Source organism: Eublepharis macularius, chromosome 4, assembly GCF_028583425.1.
Source record: "Eublepharis macularius isolate TG4126 chromosome 4, MPM_Emac_v1.0, whole genome shotgun sequence".
Classification (NCBI taxonomy): Eukaryota; Metazoa; Chordata; class Lepidosauria; order Squamata; family Eublepharidae; genus Eublepharis; species Eublepharis macularius.
The window spans coordinates 184,748,663-184,768,621 of record NC_072793.1 but is presented as its reverse complement, the minus strand read 5'-3'; the positions used below and the strand labels follow the sequence as shown (position 1 = coordinate 184,768,621).

At 47.9% G+C, this 19,959-nt stretch overlaps 1 long non-coding RNA gene and 1 pseudogene across 1 annotated transcript; both read left to right on the top strand.

Moving 5' to 3' along the window:
* The window catches only part of LOC129328021 (zinc finger protein 208-like), a 255,638-nt pseudogene that overhangs the window by 28,720 nt on the left and 206,959 nt on the right, over window positions 1-19,959 (top strand).
* Window positions 58-4,318, top strand: LOC129326947 (uncharacterized). The gene is made up of 2 exons (XR_008596766.1): window positions 58-146; window positions 1,220-4,318. It is a non-coding gene; the product is annotated as an uncharacterized LOC129326947 (long non-coding RNA).

The window sequence follows — 19,959 nt, the reverse complement described above, 5'->3', positions numbered from 1 at the left end:
AGAAGCTGGAATGGGTGGGAAGGAAAAAGAAGGGGTGGTAATTGGACCCTCCCCTCCATGGCCCCCCCACCCAGTTAAAGACCCTGATCCCCCTTTTCTTCTCCCGTTTGCAGTAAACAACCAGGGATCGGACAGCTCTCTCGATGGTAAGAAGGGGGAAGCTGTGGGGAAGTGGACAGGGCTTCCTGTTGAACAGTTGGTTTGAAGGCCACATTGTGGGAGCCAGGAGTGAATTTCTCCTCCAGCCCAGTTTGCCTAGGCTAGTGACCCTGAGGGCCATGTGCGGCTTGGCTCACTTCCTAGAGTCGTGTCCTGAGCTGTTTCTTTGCAGGACATCTCCTCTCCTCTCCCTGCACCCACTCAGCGCTGTATTGTTCATAAGGCTAACTAGGCTGAAGCCTAGGGGCCCCACAGGGACTAAGGGCCCGTCAATGTAAGGCACACCTCCACTTAAATTACAATTAGTTGATTCTTTTATATAACCTCTATTAATCAGGCAATTAACTGCTTCCTTATTGAACTGAAACAAATTGTCTCTTAAAACAATTATCCATAAATTATATATTTTTAATGAATAAGAAACATTTTATTCAGTTCAAAATATTACAGTATTGAACAATTATACCCCCAAAATGTCCTTTCCTGAAGAGTTCTGCTCGCGCAATAAAAACATTTTAAATGTTGAGACTAGAATTCTTCAGGAGACCCTCAAAATGGATTTAGGGCTATGTACTGCCGCCTAGTCCGTACTGTACCAGGCTGTCAGCTGTAGTGGGGTGAAAGACTGAAGTGCCAGAGGGGGCCCGAAATACCTGAAAGCCGAGGGGCCCGGCCGTGGGATAATACAGCCCTGCATCCACTTCGTCTCTGGCTTGGGTTGCCAACTCTGGGTTGGGAAATTCCTAGATATTTGGGGGAGGGGGTGGAGCCTAGGGAGGGAAAGGTTTAGGGAGAGGAGGGTGTTCATTGGGTTATAATGCCCTGCAGTCCACCCTCCAAAGCAGCCATTTTCTGCAGGGGAACGGATCATCTGTGATTCTGGAAGAACTCCAGGCTCCACCTGGAGGCTGGCAACTCTAGGGTTGGCCAATGGGCAGGTGACCCTTTCTCAGGGCAGAGGGGTGGACTGGATGGCCTTTTGCTTCTTTCAAGTTGATTTTATCTGCCCCCCCCAATTTCCATGACGATGGCTTCACGCTCCACTTTTTGCTTTCTACAGATAAGATTTCCCATGAACCTGTGAAAGGAACCACAGCAGGCGACCAGGATTTTCCAGGAAATGCGGAGCCCTTGGTCAGAACTGCAAATCTTTAGTACTCTTACTTGTGCCATCCTGTTGAACCTCCGTGGGAAGAAACCATTTTTGCAGAGGGGTGTCTGTCAGTTTCGGTTGGGACTGTTTTGTTCTCTGAAGCCACGACGTGGGAGAATGATCTCTCCCCTTTGCCATGACCACTGCTTCAGAGGAGAATGATTTTAGTATCGTGGCCACTCTTCCTTGGTTCTGGTTCTGATCTGTGAGGGCTAGCACTTGTTCTTCTGACCCCGTGCCCATCCTGGCTACTGAAATCTTGTAAGAAGCAGATGAAGGAAACTGTGATCATTATAGATCAATAACTAACTCAGGGTGTGTTTCCTTTGCCGCTAAAGGAGGCACTTATCTGTCTGTTACTTTAAAAGCCATCATTAAAGAAGAATGAGGAGGCCAATTGTTGCCTGAAATGGGACAAGTTGCTGGAGAGAACTGTTGCAGAACTACTCCAGGTCTTCATGGATGAATCATCTGCTCCAGACCCCTCTCAGTCTGGTTTCAGGCCAGGCTATGGGATGGTGGTCTTAGCTGATGATGATCTCTGCCGGAATGTAGACAAAGGACAGGCCTCAGGTGTTGCTATTACTGGATTTATTGGTGGACTCCCATACTGTAGACTGGGCCATCTTGTTGAGATGTTTAGAGGTAGAAGTAGAGATTAAGCGATGTGCTTTGGACTGGTTTACATATTTCCTTAGAGATCTCAGGGGGTTGCCATTGGAGTCGCAGTGTCGCATATGTCTTGTGAATGTTACGAATCAGACCCTGAAGTCCTACGAATCAGACCCTCAGTCCATCAGGATCAGTATTGGGAACTCAGACTGGCGGCATCTCTCCTGGGTCTCAGGTAGAGGTCCTTTATATCACATACTGCTTAGTCCTTTTTTAACTGGAAATGCTGGGAATTGAACCTGGCACCTTCTGAATGCAATACAGAACCTCTCTTGCTGAGCCACAGCCCCTCCTGTGTTATCCAATCTACGTAAAGCCCTTTGGGGAGATCATTTGTGGGTTTAGAGCACATTGTTATCTGATTACACCCCGATCTCCATTTCTTTATCTAGCCCACTTGGTGCTACCAAAGAGGTCCACTTGGAAACTCCAGTGGGTACCGAATAGCACAGCTCACATACTATCGGTGCTCCAGGCAGAACATGCATGTTCCGCAGTCACTCCACTGGTTCTCATGGCCCCTTCTTACATCCCCAGGGTAAGGCTGATCACCACCCTGGGGTCGGGCAGCAATTTTCCCCAGGCCAGTTTAGCTAGGGATCCTGACGGTATTTTGCCATTTTCTGGGCATGGAGCAGGGGTCACTGGGGGTGTGGGGAGGTAGCTGTGAATTTACTGCACTGTACAGGGGGTTGGACTAGATGATCCTAGAAGTGCCTTCCAACCCTATGATTCTGTGATTCTACCCATCAGTTATTTGAGTCCAAGGTGTCAGTTACCACCTTCAGGGCCTATGACCCATATATCAGTAGAATTGCCTCTCCCCATATACTTAACTGCGGTAATTGGTAATCTGAGCTAAGATTCCTGAAGCTGCCACCTCACAAAGGGACTCCCACAACTCTTGTCGTTCCACAAATGATGTAAAACAAAAAGTTAGAGAGGGCATTTTTAAAAAGGGGAATAGGATCATCGTATATGAGAAAATTTGTATCGTTTTCATCCCTTGGTTCGTCGTGTATGTTACACTTTTGTACTGTTACTGCAATTTTGTAATCCAGTTTTCTTTCCCTGTTTGTTGGATGCATTTCACTGTTTCGTTGTGTGAAGTATACTGCTGTTAATGGCACCGGTCCCTAATTTGGGGTTCCCATTTTATTGCACATCTGGCTGTATATATTATATTGGTGTGATTGTTTTCGATGGTGTCGTGTGCTTTGAACCTCATAGAGAAATTCAGAATATAAATGATGTAAAGTATATAAGCAAATGGTGTTTCATGAGTCTAGATGCTTGCTATGAAACCATTTACATTTTCTTCTCTTGTAGCAGCTGCTTTGAAATATAAATATTTGGCTAGTGTGATCTCTTTTCCTAGTTGTGATGAGGTCTCAAAAAAGACACAACAGAAGACCAGTTTTTGTGTTCTTGTTCACATTGAACATCACCTTGTTGCCAGCACTCATTTCAGAGGGAGTTTTTGTTTGGGTGTCTGGGTCGTCCGAGGCCATTTCTGCACAGATTATCTGCCCTGAGTTCAGTGATTTGGGGAAGCAGTTCTTTTCCCCCTGCTTCCCCTCGTGGGGTTTCCCTGACTTTTCTCAGATCTTCCTTTGTCCTGATAGGTGTAGCAGGTTCTCTGGATTCTCAGCTTTCTTTTTAGCCCTTTCTCTTGCAGAGTTATAAGGGGAAAGGCATATCTTTGCAAAGGAAGCGGTAGAGATTTACCTTTTTTAATGAAAGCAGGTAATTCAGAGAACCTGCTGTACCTATAGCTACAATGGTATATCAACTTTATGATATTCTAGTGCCAATTTTTTTTTAAAAAAATTGCAAAATCTCAGGTGTCCCAGAGGAGGTGTGTCGCCTCTTCTGCGAGAGTGGGGGAGGGAAACTGTTGGGAAACCTGCACCAGCAATGGGGGAACCACAAAATTCTGTTTTATGTGGAAGACACCCAAGTCTCTGGCATCTGTTTATTGCCTAATGGTGCAATCTGGCTTTATTGCCTTACTGATCCAGAGGAGTTAGCCGTGTTAGTCTGTAGTAGCAAAATAGTGAAGAGTCCAGTAGCACTTTTAAGACTAACCAACTTTATTGTAGCATAAGCTTTCGAGAGCTACAGCTCGATGCATCTGACGAAGAGAGCTGTGGCGCTCGAAAACTTACGCTATAATAAAGTTGGTTATTCTTAAAGTTGCTACTGGACTCTTGTTTGTTTACTGTATTATGCAGGTCTTCCTTACAGTGTTTCTATAATTCTGTAACTTGCCTTGAATCTCAGTGAGAATGGTGGATAAAAAATGAAACAAATAAATACTTCTGTGAATGACCATTTTGTTGTTGGGAATGTTTATACTACATTTTTGATGCTTAGTTGTTGTATAAATATTTATTAATTTTACTGGACATATCCATTTGAGGGTAGATTAACTTCCTTGTAGCCTTGGGGGGGGGAATAGGACATGAGTATTTTCCATAGCTTTATAGACAGATTCATGGTGGAGGGAGAGGTCTATCAGGAGCTACCAGCCATGGTGACGAGAGGGAACCTCCACCATCAGAGGTAGTCAGCCTGTGAATATGAGTGCCTGCAGGCAACTTCAGGGGAAGCGCTCAGCCTCCACGCTCTGTTTATTCGGCCTGATTGCTCAGGTTGGACTAGCTGGACTCTTCTTATGTCCTTACGCATTTGCATAAAATAAAAATAAAGATGGAGAAAAAATGAATATAAGCTCTACATTTGACATCAGCTTCAGCCCACAAACCAGGTTAAGCCTCCTATGTGACTCACAGACGGTGCTTCTGCCAGAGTGCAGTAGATGGTTAGGCAAGGAGTTGGGAGTCCTGCGTTCAAATGCTGCCTGGCTGTGACGCTCACGGGGTGACTTTTGGCTAATCACTTTCTCTATGCCTGAAGAAACAGCAGGGAGAGAAATCTCAGCTCTTGCCAAGACAGGATCAGAGCTTGTGGGTCTAGATGGGCATGCTGTCAGAGGACTTGGAGGGAAGACTCCCCCACAGAAAGAGGGCGCCCTCTTTGCACGTGTAAATGCAGGATGTAAGGATCAAAATGGAGGCGGAGAGAACGCGGTTGGCAGTCTCTTTGGGTCCCCATTGGGATAAGGCAGGATACGATTAATAAATGAATGCTCTGCAAGTCTGGCCCAAATGAACTATGAACTACATGGGTCCCGATCCAGCTGGGTGAGATCCCTCGTGAGTAGTGGGCCAATGGGAGGCAGAGCCCTGCAGCACGCTTGGGAGGCGCAATATATCCAACAGCAGAAGTGGGAGAGAGCAGGAGCCGAAGGATCGGGCTCCGTATTGAACCTCCAGTGAGCCCTTCTGGCTCCCCCCTTGCTTAGGCACCCCCCAAGAAAAAGAAAAGCTGCTGAGGGGACACCCAGTTCAGTGCCTCTGTGGGCAGGTGAGTGTGTCTGCAAAGCCTTCCCATGGCATGCAAAAAGGGCCCCCCCCAGCCTTTTGCTGATCTCCATGTTTTGTAAGTGCTTCGGGGCAAGCTCTGCCGCCTTTCCCTGCTCTGTGCAGTGCCTGGCTCCGAATCCCAGCCGAGAAAGAGATTGGGACCATCGGCATTTGCGCTGGCAGCGAGGAGAAGGCAGCTGGAGTCGGTTCCTTCCTAGTTCCTTATTTCTACATCCGGACAGGTTTTCACCGGTTGTCTTGAGGGTTGCGAATGGGGCACAGAAAGCCGCCCCCTCCCCAAACGTGTGGGGCACTGGCTGTCCTTGACCAGCTTCGCAGGTCCCCCCGGGTGAAGATTAAAGGAATGGCAGAGGAGGACTAGGGGGGTGCCTTGGCTCCTTCCAAAGAGCTATGGGGATGCTTTTGTTTTCCCGCAAGACCCTTGGAAAGCCTTCAAGGCAATTGGGAAGGGCTGCCCCCCTCCCCTTCATCCAGGTAAGCTGCAGTCCATCAAGGAAGGTTATTTAACAAAGGGGGGGGGAAGGTTGTAGTTGACGGCCCTGTCTATCATCTGTGTTATCTTGTTTGTATTGCACATGGGGAAGTAAAGTGCACAGAGAGAGACGATGGGCTCGTGAGCCTCCAAACCCTCTTAAACACACACTTGCTTTCTGCTGCCCCTGAGCTCCTTTAGCCTGGAGAGTGAGCTTGCTCCTTCTGCGTGCAAAGCCAGCGCTCTGCCATGACACCTGGGCCGTTTCCACATGGCTTACCTGAAGCCACGCCATGCCGCCACGTTGTGGATCGTGCCAGGGAAAACGCGAAATACCGCGTTTTCTCACGCGAGTTTTGCACGATGTCCCGCAAAACTCGTGCGAGAAAATGCGATATTTTGCATTTTCCCTGGCACAATTCGCAACATTGCACGGCTTCAGGTAAGCCATGTGGAAATGGCCCTGATCCTCCCTGTCGAATGGAGACTTTTCCAAAGCACTTGGATCAAGCATGGTTCCTTTTTCTTAGGAGTTATAGCGCTACTAGGATGTAGCGCTACTACTAGACAAACAAGGTAGCCACAAAAAATGCTTACTACAACCTCACTCTAGCCTGGAAGATGGCTTCTTATCTCGACCTGGCCACCTGGATCCACGCTATGGTAACATCAAGGCTCGACTATTGTAATGTTCTATACCTATGTCTCCCATCTAAGTTAGCTAGGAGGCTCCAATTAGTGTAAAATGCTGCAGCTCGACTGTTATCAGGAGCGAGCAGCAGCATGAACATCACTCCCATCCTACAGTCACTCCACCGGCTACCCATCGTTTACCATGCTCAGTTCAAGGTATTAGTTATCACATACAAAGCTCTTCACAGCCTTGGTCCGGCATACCTATGACTGGGACCACCTCCCTCCCTGTGCTCCTCTATGGCAGCCTTGTTCATCTGAACAGGGTCTCCTGCAGGTGCCAGGCTGCACATGGGCGAAATCAACAGGGCTTTCTCTGTGGTGGCCCCTACCCTGTGGAACAACCTGCCTGAGGAGGTCAGGAGGACCCCCACTCTCCTGGCTTTCCGCAAACGATGCAGAACTGAATTATTCAAAAAGGCTTGGATGTGAGGGCGATCTGGCTGCGACATCTGTCACCCCATTGATCGCCAGGGTTGATTCAGCAAAAAGGTTTTTTACTCAAATGGGAGGGCTGTATTGTAGGGATGGGGTCTCAGATCCTTCGTTAAAGAGTTAGGGACCATAAACTTCACCACCACTATGTTGCCTTACATATTATCTGCTGCTTTAAATATGTACTCCTATGTACAACCAGCGCTCCATGTTGTCTAATGTCAGTCGTAGAACTGATTATGTTCAATGTATTTCTTCTACTCTGGAATCTTTCGAATGCTATGTCTTTGTAAACTTGTGTTTATTTAACCCCATGTTATTGTTTATGGAAATGTCCTTGATGCTGATTGTACTAATCTCATCCTGTGTAATCCACCTTGAGTCTCAGTGAGAAAGGTGGACTATAAATGACATAAATAAAATATCTTGGGGTGTCAGATGCAGCTTTGGGGAAACGGATCACGCATCACGCAGCTTATGTGCTCTTGGTTCTGATCTGGTGTGTAAACACAGGAGGAGGCCTGGAGCATTTGCACAACCTGGGACCGAGTTCCAGAGATGCAGCAGCCTTGGTCTGTTGTTGCTAAAGCAGCCAAGAGTCCCTTGGGGGCACCTCAAAGACCAGCAGATGGACTGTGGTCAAAGTTTTTGTAGACCAGAGTCTGCTTCACCAGAGGCATGAAGTGTCACCTGCTGTGGGAAGACATATACATGCAGAAGGACAAAGAGAAGAAGGGAGGGAGGGAATGACAAAGCGGGGACTAGAAGGCCAAGAACTCAAGAGGGAGGTGGATATGGCAGCACCAGGCAAAGCTGGGAACAAAATACATTTTCATTCCAACCTCCAAGGAGCCAGGTGCATGGCTCCGTTTAATTCTCACGACAACTAGTAGTGAAAGTAACTTAATTTTTTTACTTGTCTTCTCTTTCAGGAAAAGAGGACTCAGAGCAGAACATGGGGGTTGGGGGGGGGTTGGCACATTCTTACTGGTACTCTCTGCCTCTTGTACCCGCTGAATGTCACACCTGACAAGAACCCTGTGAGGTAGGTTAGGCTCAGAGAGGGGGATTGGCCCAAGGCCACTCAGTGAGCGACTCGCTCCATCACGCTCCTCCTTCCTTTGCCCTCTTGATGTTCACACGTCACTTCCCAGCAATTCCCATCTTTGTCAGAAAACATTAAGTATTCCAAGTCTTTTTTTTAACCGGTCCTTTTCACTCTTTCTTGTCTAGTCTTGTTCCTATTGGACAATAAATAAAGTGTAAACAGTTTTTTCCTTGCACTATGAAAAACAGTTGCAGAAATGTAAGTAAAAAAATTAAAGGAGGGTCGAGGGTTTTTTTTTTTTTTTACTTCTGCAGGATGTGAGAGGACCTGGGTTCAGACCCCTGCCGGGGCCTGTCCTCATGCAGCCTGTCCTACCTTACAGGGCTGCTGTAGGGATAACAAGCAGGGCTGAGAAGATCCAAATGTGGTAAGTAGAAGAGTTGGGAGGGCTGCAAAGTCAGTGGGCGTTCATTTGCTTCTTGAATCGAGCCCTCTATGAAAACTGGCAACCTAAACCTTCCTCGGGGGTATCCCAACTAAGCGCTGACTCTGCTCAGCTTCGGAGCTGGGACAAGAGAAGCCCCGTCTGGGCTCTCTGGGGCTGCAGGTCTGATCTAATTTCAGCCTTTATTACGCCCCGTGCTGCTCCTATTGCATTGCTAAACTTTGTGATCTGCGAGAAGGGCAGGCTACAAAGAAAGCAAAGATAAACAAATAAGGAGGCGGATGCCGGTGCCATCTACCGCCCTGGACCCATGATGCTTATGTGTGGGACGGCATAAATAAACGCTGCGGAAGTAGGGTCGTGAAACCACAACTACGCTGTTGCCGCTGCCAGTTATATATATTGTATATAATGTTATTAGTTTTTATTGATTGTATAATTGTATTGTTTTAATCTGTATGTTATCCGCTCTGAACCTGCTTGCGGCTCAGAAATGAGGGAACTTTGCATAAAATATCTTTAATCTTCAAGCTCTTAGCATTTTCCCCAGGCGTCGGTTACACATACAGGTCCCGCCCACTTCATTTTTAAAAAATACACACAAGCCCCAGAAAGGGAACCGGCACTGACGCCCGACCCGCAGCTCCGCCCTCGGCCCGGACCTTTTCGGGGAAATCAGCTGAGTGGGAAGAAACGGCCTTTCCTTCTTCGGACACCAGAGGGCGCCGAAGCTCCGCAAAAATGCCTCCGCGCCCAGGAGGAGGAGAGACGTGTGTGTGAGTTTTCTCGTGTTTGCATACTTGTGTGTGGAACTGACAACAAACGAAAACCCGTTTTCAGTGACCAGAAAGTTACAAAATAGCAAATGTGTAGGGCTCTCAGACTGGGTGTTGTTATTAAACAAAAGTTGCAGAAATGTAGAATATATAGTGTTGAGAAATTCCTGGATGTTTGTGGTTACAGCCTGGGAAGGACACGATCTGGGTAGCCAAGGGACCTCAATGGGTTATAATACTGTAGAGCCCCCCCCCCCCTACGGCAACCGTTTTCTGCCTCAAATTGCAGTCCCTGGGCGAAGCAGCCACCCCAGCCGGAGCAAGGCCTCCTCCTCCCGACAAGGGAGTCTTTGCCTGTTGGAGGCCTTATAAGCTCAGGGAGAGCTGAGATCCAGAATCCCTCCCCGGCCAGGTACACTGCAGGCACGGCCTCTTGGCATGTGGCTATGCAGCTGCCCACCTTTGTAATTTGGTTATGTTTCTTTACTATATATGCAGAAACGTAAAATGTTTGGTGCTATATAAATTAAACCATTGTTAAACTGGATTTTCCTGTTCAGTCCCACACCAAAAACGCACAACTTTTGAATGGATTTGTTGGCCGAGTGCAGATTTGCACAGCAGATGTTTGGGGCCAGCTGCTGGAGGAATATGTTTACCCTGGGGCTGGTTCCTTTAGGACAGAAATAGACGGCCTTTACTGTCGGAGAATGCCGTCCTTGATAGAGAAGAGAGTGGTCTTTTGCTATCTGTGTCAGGGTGAGGACTGGTGAGAGATTGCAGACGGCACGGCCAGCTCTCACAGCGGGCAAAGGGGAGGGAGAGATGAAGAATCCGGAAGGAGGGAAGTCCTAAGAAGAGCAATCTCAGAGCCAAGCTACAAGTGACGCCTGACACAGGTTGGACACTTGTCAGCTTCCCTCAAGTTTTGATGGGAAATGTAGGCATCCTGGTCTTGCAGCTGCAATGGAGAGCCAAGCTGTAAAACCAGGATGCCTACATTTCCCATCAAAACTTGAGGGAAGCTGACAAGTGTCCAACCTGTGTCAGGCGTCACTTGTAGCTTGGCTCTGAGTGCCAAAGGGACAGCCGCAGAGGGCATAGAAGAAAGCAGAAAGGGTCTCACCCCTCCTGACCTCCTCTGAATTCCTGATGTCTGCTCGCATTAAGTGACGCTGCACCTCCCAACATAATTAACCTCCAAACGTTGCATGTTGTTAAGTTCAGGCATTCTGATCGAGTTATTTTACAGGACGTTTTTTGTCCAGGATTTTCAGTACATTTTGTTCACCATTTTTTATTTTATTTTCTCCCTGTGAAGTTGCAGTCCTGTTTACAGTGGTCCGTGTAGGGTTCAGGCAAGAGAGAACAGAGGTGGTTTGCCAGTGGCTTCCTTGGTGGTCTCCCATCCAAGTACTAACCAGCGCCCCATAGCTTCAAAACTCAGGGTGCTTTATCATCATAGGAGAAAAAGCTGGTCTAACTCTGTTCGCTTGCAATGCACTTGGGCAGACAGGGCCTCTAAAGTAATATTGAGAGCACAGCAAATTATGGGGCTGGTGAGGGGAGGGGACCTCCAATATGGAAAGGAATGTAGTTGGTCCTTAAGGTGAGATTTAGAGAGCCAGGATAGGCCACAGAGAAAATTGGGTGTGTGTGTGTGTGTGTGTGTGTAATCCCTCTTTATTAGGTTGGAACAAAATGTCTCAAGCAAGTGAGTGCAATCCTTCAGGTCCCACAGAACTCTTTGTCAGGCTGAGTGTGCAGCACAGAAAACCCAGTTAATAATCTGCACCTGACAGATTTTGACAAGTGTTGTTCAACACCCCACCTTCCCCATAGAATTACAGCCCAGCAACTACACGGGGGGGGGGAGATTATTCAGAAGTCTGTAAAGCGGAATTGGTCAGAAGGGATAAGGGCTGGCAACCTAAACCTTCCTCGGGGGTATCTCATCTAAGCACTGGCTTAGATGAGATACTCCAAGCTGGGACAAGAGAGGACCAGTCTGGGCTCTCCGGGGCTGCAGGTCTAATCTAATTTCAGCCTTTATTACGCCCCGTGCTGCTCCTATTGCATTGCTAAACTTTGTGAGCTGAATGGCAGGCTACAAAGAAGGCAAATAGAAACATACAGGGCGGCGGATGCCGGTGCCATCTACCGCCCTGGACCCATGATGCTTATGTGTGGGACGGCGTTATAAGCGCTGCGGAAGGAGGGTCGTGAACTCACAACTACGCTATTGCTGCTACCAGTTATATATATCATATATAATATTATTCGTTTTTGTTTATTATATAAGTGTCTTGTTTTAATCTGTATGTTATCCGCTCTGAGCCTGCTTGCCGGGAGCGCAGACTACAAATCTAATAAATGAAAATGAAATGAAGGAACTTTGCATAAAATGGCCTTACTCTTCACGCTTTCATTGTGCTGCGCCTGAGCCATGATCGTGTCTTAGCATTTCCCCCAGGCGTCGGTTACACATACACGTCCCGCCCACTTCATTTTTCAAAAATACACACAAGCCCCAGAAAGGGAACCGGCACCGCCGCTCCGCCCTCGGCCCGGACCTTTTCGGGGAAATCAGCTGAGTGGGAAGAAACGGCCTTTCCTTCTTCGGACACCAGAGGGCGCCGGAGCTCCAGCAAAAACGCCTCCGTGCCCAGGAGGAGGAGAGACTTGTGAGTTTTCTCGTGTTTGCATACGTGAGTGTGGAACTGACAACAAACGAATCCTCGGGGCGTCAGTCAGACGAATGTGGCCGTGCACCTCGGCACTGAGCGCCGTTTCTGCTTGCAAGCAGCTCTGCTCCCTTGCCTGCGCGCCCCTCGTCCGTGTTTCAGCCCCGCCAACTTTTAAACGCAAAGAGGAACCCCCTTCTTTCTGGGCATGCGAGACAACGCAGGAGGGGCTCGGGCTGCTTGCTTGTTTCTGGGCCCCATCTGAAGTGGTGCTGATGCCTTCGGAAGCGTTTCGCGTCCTAGGACCCACATATCTGCGGGATGGCCTCTGTCCGTAGACGCTGTGCTATGTGCCAGTTCAGGCCTGCCATCGGTTCTGTCAAAGAGGTAGGGACCCGGTGGAAACTTCTCCGGACCTTCTCAGGCATTCAAAATCCACCCAGCACATTTCAAACCCATCATTTCCCCATGATTTCTTGCCCCCACCCGCCTGTCACATGGGCGAGATAGCTCGGAGAGGGCGAGGGGCCCAAGGTCACTTGGCCGGCTGCCCCTTCATTTGCTGTTTCTTTCGGCTCTTTTTATGAGTTGTCTGTTTTTAATCAGCTTCACTGTTGGTGTGAAATGAAACACTATTGTGACATGTCCTATCATGTGGGAAGCTGGCATGATTCAGTAGCTGAGAATTCTTTGCATGCGGAAGGCTCCAGGTGCGATTTCTGGCATCTCCATTTAAGGGAACTCAAAGAACAGGTGCTGGAAAAGGCCTGAGAGCCGTAAAAACTGACATGGCTGAGCTGGGGGGGGGGGCCTCCCTGGGACAGCTTCGTCAGGTCATATCTATTCCATGGCTTCACAGATAAAAATACAAGATGTCCATACCCCATCCCTGATTCTGATACCATGGGGGTGGGCATACATTGATCCACATGCCATGTTCAGTTATGTGGCAGTTGCCTGCTAATTCCAGTTTCGAAAGCAAAGGAAGTGTCCATGTGTTGTTCTGGTAAAAAATACCATCAAAAACATGTCCGTCCTACTGTGGGCAGCCCAGAAGCCATCTCGGCAGCTGCAGCGTGAAAAACAGCCAGTTGTACATCACATGAGGCCGTCATGTTCAGGGGCATTCGTGTGGGTGTGCTCTAAAGATAAGAAACATCCCAACTCATCTCTGGGACTGAATTTCAAGAGAGCCAAAGCAGTGGGGGGGGGGGGGGTGGAAAGAATGAGATTGTTCAACAAGGATGCCCCAAAGATTTTTTAAAAATATGAAAAAATGGGGCCATACTTGGAAAACTGGGGCAGTTTGGAGCACCTTTCCTAAGCTGCCCTGAGAACCCCCTAATCTGGCAGGTGGGTTTACTTTGTTTTGATTTTGATGACAGTTCAAGCCTTTGGATTACTAATAATCTAATCTACTCATTTCACACAGTAAAAAGGAGGGAAGGGACTGTTCTCTCTCCTCTTTGGTTTTGTTCCTTGAAATAACAAATGGCATGAACACAACTTAATATCAAACGAGGGTTGGATCACAAACACGTTTGTTATCACTGTCAGTTTGGTGTGGCGTGCTATAGAGAGCCTGTGTGGAGAGCTGGAGGGAAACCAGGTTCAAACTGCTGAGAAACCTTGAGCCAATCACCCTCTCTCAGCCAATTCTCTACCTTGCAGGGTTGTTGTGAGGATAATGAAATGTGGGGATGATGACCCTAGCTAGGAAAAGTGATTATAAGTTTTAGCATCTTGGGTCAGTCGGAGGTCCCCTGAAAACAGCAAGAGAGGGCCTTGGAGCTTGTGTGTGTGAACTCTGGACTGGGGGTTCGAAAACTTTTAGGTGGGGAATCATGTCAGTCCGTAGCCCCAGAACAGGTCAGGAGTCCAGAGGGGCTTTCAAGATCAAGACCGTCTTCTCCAGCAGATTCTGCGGTCGGCTCGGACTTACCAAAGCTCAGGCCGGACTAAACTTTGTTACACCCGAAGTTGTCCCTGGAGTCTGTTTTAACCCTCTTTACTCATCTGTCTCTCCCGCAGGGGTTTAACACTCATGGTAAGAGTGAGCCAGAGGTTTCTAGAGTCTCCGTTAACAGTTTTTGCTGCTGACTCACATCTCATGATTGCAACTGCTCTGGGGACGATTGCTCAGAAGCCACCTGATGCTGACTGTGGCAGGGCAGGAAGCAGCCAGCAGGGGGTGCTGCAGGACCAAAGAGGGTGGGGGACAGAAGAAGGAAAGGAAGGGAAAAGTGTAAGCAGTCCCCCCCCCCCAAACACACACACCGGGAGCTGCTGTCTTGGGAGACCCCTGGGGAGGCCTGACCCTGTGCTTCTTTCCTCTCTGCCAACAAAACTGTCCCCGTCCCAAACAAGGCAGGATTTGTACCTACGTGTCACTCTTAGATGAGATCTAAGGCAAGGCTGGTTTTTAAAAAAGATGTTTGAAAAGTGCCTAATTGCTGAAGGCACTAAATGCATCCGTCATGGGTGCACCCCTGGCAGAATGAGCAAGACTACACGTGCAACCCTTGGCCATGGCAGCTTGGGGGGGGGGGGTTTCATTTGGCACAGGTGGTATGAGAGGGCTGGGCACTGGATGCCCCCCCCCCCCGCTAGGAGACCTCAGGCAGGCAATTGGCTGTTTCCCAGTTTAGCCGTCTTTACAGGATACTTTTGAGGTGCAAATAGGAGACCTCTGATAGGCTGGGAAAAATCCAGGCCTGTGTTACTGTGTTTTGTGTATTGTGTTACTGGTTTTACAGCCTGGAGAGATCACAAGCCCTTCGCAAACAAGTTTGTGGCAGTAGAAAAGAGGAAGAGTCCAGCAGCACCTATAAGACGAACAAAATTTGTGGTAGGGTAGGAGCTTCCGTGAGTCCCAGCTCGCTTCTTCAGCTCAGTCTGTGGCTGAAATGGCAAGGGCTGTTTTCGAAAACAGGAAAGACAGAAATAGTTTGTGGTGACGAGGACGGAACGTAGCCATTGTCTCTTGCGACAGGGTCCAGAACGGTTGTCGCAGGCATTTGGATAACAGATCTCCAAAACGGCTACCCAACACCACCACCCAAAACAAAACCCAGAACAAGCACCTTTCCCCATTAAGTAAGCTTCATTATTTGGTGTTGGGCAGCAGAATGAACAAATCTCTGCAATCAAGATTGGGCCAACAATCTGAAACAAAGAATTTGGCTGCTGAAATACTAGGTCAAGGTGTGCCTCTCATTGCGACCCAGAAGAACACCTTCTGTGGTATGTTTTTACCCCTAAACATGACGATGGCCAAGCTGCATCCATCAAGCAAGCGCGTGCTAGACGGGATCTTCTTTCTCCATGGAGCTGGGTGTGGCCCATCCACAGCCCAAGGGGACCGTCCAGGTTGAGAATGCATCCTCAGGGTTCCTGTCAGAGTGCCAAGAGCCCCACAGGTGTGTGCTCCGTAGATCCACGCAAACCTTCAAAGAAATGCGCTCTCCACAGTCCCAGGCCAAGTACATTATTTTGTTTAGCCAGAAACCTTTACGGTTAGATTCAGCAGTTGCTATCGTATCTTGTAATTCACCTGCTGAATAATTCCCACCAAACATGGGGATTCTCATACTTACGGGACCGTCTCTCCACAATTCAGGGTCTGTGGGTGGTTCCTGGCCCCGGGGCCATTCGACGCTCTTGGGCCAGAGGGGGAGGGCTTTTACAGTTGGGGCTCCCTCCCCCTGAAATGCATTAACAGAGGAGACTCGCTCCCTTGGGGAAATTCAGGAGGGCTGGCCAGGCCCTGTTTCACCTGACATTTGGAGGCCGATTCTCATGTATATATTGGCTTGACTCTGTATGATTGATTGATTATAGGCAATGGGAATGAGTGGAGTGGATAGGGGTAGCTCTGTCCTTTCAGATGTATGGGTTTTAATATTTGTATTCTGTTATGTTAGTGGTTTTAATGTTTGCATTTCTGTTTTAATTGTGTATTACTGGTTTTAATGTTATTTTTATTATATTATTTTAATAGTGTATTGTATAGGTATACTGTAAACCACCTCTAGCGCTGAAGATGGTGGAGAGGCAGGATATAAGTTAAATAATAAATACATACATACATACATACCCTGACTTGAGTAGCCAGGTGAGCGTAATCTCCTCAGATCTCAGAAGCTAAGCAGGGTCGGCCTTCGTTAGTAATTGGCTGGAAGACCTCCAACGAAGACCAGGGTTGCAGAGGCACGCAATGGCAAACCACCTCTGTGAGTCTCTTGCCATGAAAACCCCACCAGGGGTCGCCGTAAGTCAACTCTGATGTGAGAGCTCTCTCCACTCCACATAAATACATAAATAAATGTTCCTTTAACAGTTGGTTTAATAAAATGTTCCTTTAAGCATCAACATAATTCTTCAGCCATTTCCTGTAATATCTAAAGCAAGGTACAGTGGACACGTGTGTGTATACATACATACATACATACATACATACACACACTGTATATAACAAGATGCATAGACAGCAGTGGTGGTCGATGCTAAAAACAAATATGCAAAGAATTTACCAGCATGACGTGGTAAGTTTTAGTTCCTCTTTTCCCAGCAGGAGAGTTGAATTTGTAAAACATTCTATGAAAAGACTAGCAACAAAGCCCATTGTGGGAAAAAAATACAACGGGCTCTAGAAAGGGGAGAGAGGACAGGCAGGCATTCCCTCCTCCTCCGTCACTGATCCCCGCCGGTGAAGGAGGAGGGTGGGCATTGCCACCTTATCCATGCCTGATCTCGGCCACGTGAAGGGGTGGGGTTTTTTGCTATTTGCGCCATGCCTCACACAGGCCGGGTAAAGGGGGGGGGCATTGCCACCTGCTCTGCTCCTGACCCCAGCCAGGTGAAGGGGAAACAGGAATTGCCTCCTTCTCCACGCCTGACCTCAACCACGTGAATGGGTGGTGGGCTTTGCTACCTGCTCCATGCCTGATACAGGCCAGGTAAAATGGGGCGGGCATTGCCACCTGCCCTGCTCCTAATACCAACTGGGTTGAAATGGGGGTGGGCATTTCCATCCTCTGGAGGGACCTGGTGCCTTGCCTGGGCTTCCCTCCACGGCAGCGCCCTCTGGTGGTGCACCAGGGTAGGAAGGTGAGTTGTCTTGAATAAGTTTACTCGATTATATAGTAAGAGACATTTTGACATTTATTTTGTCCCACTTTTGTTTGTTTGTTTCAAATGAAGTGCTGTTCATTATGCAAAAATAAATTATTTTAAGAATTGCTTTTTTAAATTCCTTTTTGTGATTATTTTAGTATTGTCTTTGATAATAAAAAAACATTGATAGAGAAGTAATACTTGAGAACCCATTGCAAAATATGAAGAAATAAATCAGCGTAATTTCTCTGGAATGGAAGCATCACAAAACAGTGACAGGTGCGCCACCCTCTCGAGGGGCCTAAGTCCCACTTTTCTTTGCCCTGGAATTTCTAACATGCGTGGGAAGAAATGACCCCTAACCTATGAGACCCCAAGAGGTCTCCAAGGGTGTCACGTGACCCCTCTATGAACTCATCTCATTGCGCAGAACCAGTAAGAAAGGGTTTTTAATTTGTGGGATCCACAGCTGGGAAGTTGGGGGGCAACGGCGCACCCCCTTTCCTGAGAAACCATTAAGGAAGAGGTGCGATCCCTCTATGAAGTTGTCTCATTACCCAGTCCAATAGAAAAGGGATTTGAATTTATCAGACAAACGGGGAAAGTTAGGCATTCCCTTATCTAAGTACAACAGTTTCATACTGAAGCTTATCTTGGTAATCCCAGTAAGAGGGCAATTTCCCAGTACAGACAAGTCAAACTAGAGACTGCCTGCCCTATTCCAGGGGCTTTGCAGGATCTCCTGGCTCAGCGCTTTCATTTCTTGGAACCCAGAGAACAACGTGGATGCCTTCAATCATGCCTCTGAGGAAGTCTCTATGATGAAATCTGCTTTTCAGCCGGCCCCAGCTAGGGCTACCTCCGTGTTGGATCCTCAGCGTAACATCTTGGAAAACCCCTGCAAGAAAGGAATAAGAACTGCTACAATTACTCTCACTGAATTATACTTACCTTCTCCTCTCTTTGGCCCTGGAGCACCTTCCCTGTTCTTAAAAGGATTTGGAAGAGGGCATGCACTCTCTAGTTTGACTTTGTTAAATTTTGTATTAATGGACTTATGAATGTTTTGCACATATGAATGCACGATATTTATGAAAATTGTTGAGCACACCTACTGTATAAACCTTTGAGCTTTTTGCCTCTATAGAAATATTTTTTCTAAATTTCCCTGGGTGGGTGTCCACTTCTCTTGTACCTTCACCGAAGCTTCTCTTGGGGCAACGACTCTGCAATTCTGTTTATTTGTTATTTATAACATGCTTTAGGCTCCTCCATTTAAAGATCAGGGTCCACAGAAAACCCCACACTCTTCTGGCACGTCTGACCAGCAGTGGGATACTCCCTCTTGGGTGGAAGTATTCGGCACATGCTCTTGGGGACCTCACCCAAGTCCCTTAGGGGTCTCTCGAGGTGGAGGGGAGGCGTCCTTTCATCTCGCAGCTCACCAGAGGTTGCCATGAACTTAAAACAGATCTTATTCTTGTTCCTGATTATGTTTCCTCCGGTCTTTGGAACCCAATCATGCGGCAACACCTCTGCTGTTCTCTTTCTTTGCTATGCTTGTTTAAAGGAAAAGTCACGCACTGCTGAGAATTTAAAAAGTCAACAGAGAGAGAGGAACCTTTGCAAAGTCTTTACAGTTTTTCATTGTATACATTCAGGAGCTCTTTACAAACTGCCTTAGGCACCTCCATTTAAAGACCAGCCTCTCCAATAAAGCCTGCACCCGTCTGATTGAGGGACAATGGGATAATCCTTGACGGGTGAAGGTAATCTGGCCAATTTTTAGGGGCCTCTGAAAGGAAGACCCCTGACCTGAATAGCCCAGGTGAGCCTGATCTCGTCTGGTCTCAGAAGCCAAGAAGAGTCGGCCTTGGTTAGTAATTGGATGGGAGACCTCCAACGGAGACCAGGGTTGCAGAGGCAGGCAATGGCAGCCCACCTCTGTCGGCCGCTTGCCATGGAAACCTAGCTCAAGGTCGCTATATGGCCGCTATGACTTGAGGGCACTCTACCCCCACTGGAGGGGAGGGGGTGCTGTTTCATCTCACAGCTCACCCGAGCGAGCCATGTATGCAACAATCTTTCCTGTTGGCCCAGTACACTGAGATCAGTTCATACCAAAGTACCAAAGGAAATTCCTTGGGGGTGGAGATGTGGTATGGTGTGGTTTAGTCGCACTCTCCACCTGGGTGTCTCACAAACTCAAAACTTGTGTTGCAGGAGTTATGCCCGTATTTCTCTCTGGAACAAACGTCACACACAGAGCCCCCCAGCCCCCGGCATCAGTCCCATCTGATCCGCTGCCACAGGTCATGAAAGAGAAAAAATGCCTCTTATATATCTGAAATGTCACCAACTGACTATATCACAGCAATGGAATTGAAGTGCCCCCCCCACCCCAGTAAAACGATTCTATTCTGTTCAACAGCCAAAGGGGTGAAGTGGTTCCAGTGTTGAACTGATCTGTGAGACCCAGGTTCGAATCCCTCTGTTGGCCATAGAAGCTCACCTTGGGCCAGTCACAACTCTCAGCCTAACCTACCTTACAGGGTTGTTGTGAGGACAAATGGGAGAGAGGAGAACGATGTAAGCCAGTTTAGGCCCCCCCCCGTGGGGAGAAAGACAAGGTATAAATGAAGTTAACTAGTTAAATACATTCTCCCTCCCACTTTCCCATACTTAGGAAGATCCAACCCTCCAAAACCAGTAAGGAAAAGGCAACGAATAAAAAATGTTAATGTCTGAACCAGTCCTATGTAATGGGGGGGGGGATTTTTTAGGGGCAAAGGGGGATTGTGTGGGTATTTTGAACTGGTAAAAATTGCATTTGCTGCTTTGAGCTATGGGGAAGTGGG